The 5,484-nt window shown below is 38.5% G+C and overlaps 1 long non-coding RNA gene across 1 annotated transcript; it reads left to right on the forward strand.

Annotated features, from left to right (window-relative positions):
* The first annotated feature begins 427 nt into the window (after positions 1–427).
* LOC135446103 (uncharacterized) lies at positions 428–4,817 on the forward strand. The gene is made up of 3 exons (XR_010439666.1): positions 428–562; positions 2,190–2,269; positions 3,270–4,817. It is a non-coding gene; the product is annotated as an uncharacterized LOC135446103 (long non-coding RNA).
* Positions 4,818–5,484: the final 667 nt, after the last annotated feature.

Below are 5,484 nucleotides of genomic sequence, written 5' to 3' on the forward strand. Positions count from 1 at the left end.
GACACCTTTAGTTCCTGTTACAACCAGCTGCCTACCAAGTTTAGTCAATCCTCACCTACATATGGATTAAGGCTCTCAATCCACAATGAAATGTAATGAAATGCTGAACTTGTTCCATGTTTTTGTCCTAGCAAATTGCATCATGCTTACATAATTGTAGTCTGCAGGCCTGATTAAACCTGTTCACGTTGAATTGTTCCATCAGCATTCACTGAACTTTAGAACAGACTGCATAGCAAGGACAGAAATGTATTTTTAAAGTTAATTTCCATTGTTCCCTAAAGGCTTCACAGCTTCATGTCTATGAAGGTTACTGGCTGTAAGGACAAGTCACATCCACGTGTAGTCTGGGAACCGCCAGTATTTTGATTATTCTTGGTATGACTGTGGCCCTGGGAGTCAAAGCATACTGATAACTGCATCTATAAAAAGGAGCTCTAAAGCTTGCTGCATAGCACTGCAGCTGCCTGGAGAATCAACATTACCCATGGAAACCTCTGCAGAAGGGTTTCTGCACCCAGCTGCCAACCTCCAGCTGCGTCACAAAAGAAGGCTCAAGGCTGTAAGTGACAATGCTGGAAACAGCAGGGGAAGAGAAATTATATGGTAGTGCCCTCAGTGTGAAAAACACAGCAAAATTATATGTCAGAAGTGATATGGGAAAGGCACTTGAACATTATTAGCAGGAAGCGTTCCTAAGGCAGGGACAAGGGTGTCCTTAGGAAAAAGGTCAGCAGCTATCACAGATCACTAACCCAGCAGTGGGGAACTGAGCAGAGCAGGAGGGAAATTAATGAATCTACCTTAGGTCAAGCTGCAACTCTGTAAAACGTTTTTGTTATTCAGCTGACAAAGTGAGGTGTTTTCGAGATGGCTTTGTTCTGTTTATCTTGTTTTTCCTTATCTACTTGAGTGATCATGAGGGATGTGCTGAAAGCCCTCTGAACCATGCTGATGATGTTTGCCTTCCTGGCTGCATGAGTACAAGGCTTATAACTGGACTTTGACATTTCATAGGGAGAGATGGTAGGCAAGATTGGAGATTATTAACTTCCTACTTGTCCCATCCCCTTTTCTTTCTTATCCCCAATTGTGAAGGTACCCTGCCTAGCAAATCTGGTAGCACAAATATCTGCTGATTAGGGACGGGATTTAATTTGGATGTTCTCTGCCTACTATGACTTCACATTTGTTCCTAGTTGAGAAAAGTTAAGGCAAACTTTGTCCTGGCCTTTGATGGCTTCTGCATTAGGATTGCTCTGCAAGGGCTCTCATTTCAGTTGTCTCAAGTAGTATCCCAACTGGTAAAAAACAGGAAGAGTTATCATTACAGGTCTTTAAATACAGTATTTGCATATAAATACATAGTCTTAGCTGTGAATAACATTAGCTATTTCACTTAGTTGTCTCTATGCAGTAAGGAGTTTCTCTAGAAATAATGCATTCAATAAATTTTAAAAACCCCTTAAAGTAACAACATGATTTGGTGTAAAAAGAAGAAGGTATATCTACCCACTCAGGAACAGTCATCAATTTCACACATGGAATAAGGATGACTTTTGTAGGAGCACAGATGTGAAGTTTCTGTAATTAAATACTATTTTATAATGCATACATACAGGAGTATTTAGTTTAAGTTAGATCAGCAAATTCCTTTTCTGTGAGTTCCAAGCTTTGAAGTGCTGAACTCTGCAAAAGGTAATGCGCTCCCAAGGAGGTTTTCTTCACCACAGCCTTCTGCATGTTTATCCCCTACACATTTTCGAACTCACAGCCTGAAAGTAAAAGAAGTTTTGTGAAAACCTAAAACTGGGTTTGACAGCAAGAGTGACTAAAGCTTCTTGGAACTGCAAGGTTATAGCAACAACCATCAGCACAGACATGCCTCAGTACTTACATGGGATCAGCATATCAGCTGAAGTATCATGTTTTTAAATTCCTTTGGAAGGGAAGAAACTGTGATTGCAACATCTAGGATCAAATTATTACTTTCTTCTGGCTTACTTTGTCAGGTTACAAATTACATCACATGACTAATACTGCAGGAAAAATGTCATTCTCATTTGGTGTTAATTTGCAGATAAGTGTTCCTAGTACTATTAACACAACAACTAGTGTTGTCTAGTTCCTAGACAAGCTGGTACATTATCAAAATTGAAATAATTTAATTTTTCTTTTTCATATTTCAGGTATTTCTGACACTGTTCTTTCCCATCTTAATCACATTGAAGAGGGAAGCATAACATTGAAAATCATCAGCAACATTTTGGTATTTCCATAGTTTGCTGCATAATTAGATACAAAAATATGTTCTCAGTCCACTGTTTGATACTTTTTTCCATTCAAAGTGTAGCTCTTTTGTCAACAAAACACCAGTTTGTGTTTTTCAACTAAGAAATTTTATTTTAGCTGTGTATGAATTAAAGAAAATTATAGAACTTAATTTGCTGCAATTATTCAGGGAGCCATAACAATCACTGAGTGTGACAGTGCTGCACATGCATATTGCTTTTGCAACAGGTACTATTTCTGCTTTTTCATATTTCTCAAAAACGTATTTTTCAAAAATTTTCTTCTCAGAAACTCCAAATGTCTAATTTTTATAATTTCCTTTTACATGACATCTTTTCACTGACAATTCTCCACGAGCAGTTGCTATTTTTCTGAACACAGTCAAGTAAGCTTTATGATAATTATTATCTTTCCAGATCTATGCAAAGTAATTTTTTTTTCGTATAGTTGCAAAAGTGCAATCATTGTCTTATTAGACATTGATGGAAAATTGTTGATGAAAAATTGACTGTAGTCATAATCTACATGTAGATGCAAATCAACTCACCAAAATACATAAGTAACTTAGAATTGACATTTGACCGTTAGGGTTGTGGACCTGCCTTGTAGGCCCTGATTCTCTGCCACACACAGTTACATTTTAGCACGTGATATCTACATGTGATGAAGCCATCTGGAATTCTAAAGAATGACTGTAAAAGTAATTCCAGCTGCAATTCTCTTAACTTTGCTGTCTTCTCTCAGACAAAGCTTTTTGTATTTCAATGGCAGCATAAATGCCCTGTATAAGATTTGTTGAGAATTACAGACTTGGAGAATTTAATGTTTCTTATATGTGGGCAACAGATTAGTTTGTATAAATGAAGCACTTTTCAGCAAAGAAAGCTCAGATACAATCCCACAGAAGTCAAGGGAATGGGCTGAGTGTTCTTCATGCCTCTTACTAATTTTCAGTTCTTTGTTTCATCCTGTCCTAGCCCCTGGGGTTCAAGCAGCTGAGGAGTCGAGGATCAGAGAGTGTGTATGAATCACTCAAGAAGCAATGATTTTCCTCCACTGTGAAAATCTGTCATTCAGGCCTTCACTCAAGAAAAAAAAGGTGGTTTCTCTCTCCAGCTCCGGTGTCCAACTCTGAAACCCACCCAAGTCTTAGAGCCTTCCAAGGTGCATCTCAGAGTTGCTGATCCAGAAGAAGCAGTGCTGGGAAGATCTAGTGCTCCTCCTAGCCAGAAAGATCCAGTCTCTGCTTGAAGGAACCGACTGTCTCCTGTGAGATATAATACATGTGGCTGCTCTGTCTCTCACATGGCATTTCTTTGCTTGTGTTACAAAAAGTAGAGGTGGGGGCTATACATTAAAGCAAGTAGATCATAAACATGGAGGTGTAGCCACAGTTTTACTTCACATCTGAGTACTCAGGGAAAGTAAGCATGAAGGAGCTGCAAGTAGAACAAAAGTTCAGCCTTCCATCTGGTAGAAAAAATCTGCTGTGCAGAAAATTGTGCATAACAATGCAGAATTTCCCTCCTGCACATACAGGATCACTTATTGCTCACACCAAAGTTGTAAGTCTAGCATCTCTATGCAAGCTGAGAATCAAATGATCAGATACTAGAAAGAGGGATGCCTTGCTGAAAACTTCCTCAGATTCACCCAGTGCTTCAGAAAAGAAAAAAAGGGAAAAAAAGGAAAAAAGAAAATAAAAGGAAATAAAAGAAAAAAAAGAAGGGACTCTTGGAAGTCCTCTTCTAGGGAGGACTCAGCTTTCAAAGTGCACACAGTATTCATGAGCATGACTGGGACTTATTCTGTGTGGAAAAACACTGTAGTTCTTTTGATTGCACTGGCTGTATTTTAGAGTACTGCTGTCTGGTTACTACAAGGGGTGCCCAGAGTTCACAGTGTAGGTTCTAGCACTAAACAAATGCAGGATTAGCAAGGTGTTGTATTTCCCACAGCAATGATAGTGTCCCTGACAATACCTTTCATATTCTCAGGAGAGAAAGCTAATGCTGGTCCTTGCAGTTAAGTTTATGCAGTCATAATAAACAGTACTTAAAAACCTCACAGTTGCTGTCAAGGGTATTCACAAAGGGTCATTTGTAATGAAACACAAGACAGCTCTGGTGGACTGATTTCTGGACAGAAATAACAATTAGGTAACACTTACATAAGAATCAATGTCTGGCTTTAGCTTTTCAGTGTGTCTGATTTGCTGCTCCAGCACCCTTCAGTACCTTTTGTAAATACATCCTCCTGTGCACTCATTGGAAACTTGCACTCCCCTGACCCACAGAGCTACCTTCAGTTGTCTGGGTCCAGCCTGCATTTAACATTTCTTGCTAAACAGTTTTGAAAACCAGTGGAGTAACATCAAATAATATATGAGAAATTTGCAGGAGATGATTGCAAGCAGCAAAGCTGTGAATACTGATATATTGACAATAAGGACATGCAAGATGCTTATTTTGTCACCTCCATTTTACCACTTACCTTTAATTAAACTGAAAAATAAAGGCATCTTGGATCTTCTCCCTGAACATGCATACATACTGCAATACAGTAATTGTGTTGATGGTCTGTACTATTAAAGATGGCTAAAAATGTTTAGAAGAGACAGAATCTGTTTTTGACAAATGTGAGGAGAGATGAGGAAGGACACCACAGAGAATCACTGCATCAGGGTTTTTGCAGCTCTAATTTGAACATGTCTATTTTTAGAAGACCTGTTGTACATACCAACAACACTAATAACTGCCAGATGAGACAACCATATTCCTAAAACCAGTGACATCGCATGCAGCATGTGTTTGGCAAATAGTGATAAAAAGTAATTAATTGTTTTTGTTTCCATCAAATTGAATTATGCTTTTATTTTGCCTCTCTTTTCCTTTTAGTAGTCTTGAGAGTAATTTTACAGCCTTTAGTTCTTACTATTTAATGGAGTGAACGACTTTCCTACAAATTCAGACTTTTTATGTTCTGGATGTCTTCCATACATGACTTCTCTTTACCTTCATTTTATTGTTATTCTGTGATCCTTCTAAGATTTTGGGAAGCAAATAATCCCTACACAGAAACCTGTCTCCCCCATTACTAAATAGTGAGAGAAGCAGAGAAGAAGACTCTGTAATTGCTGTCAGGAGACATGGGAACACATTTGCCATATAGACCCACATTTATAAGAGGGGC

This window comes from Zonotrichia leucophrys, chromosome 1, assembly GCF_028769735.1.
Source record: "Zonotrichia leucophrys gambelii isolate GWCS_2022_RI chromosome 1, RI_Zleu_2.0, whole genome shotgun sequence".
NCBI classification, from domain to species: domain Eukaryota; kingdom Metazoa; phylum Chordata; class Aves; order Passeriformes; family Passerellidae; genus Zonotrichia; species Zonotrichia leucophrys.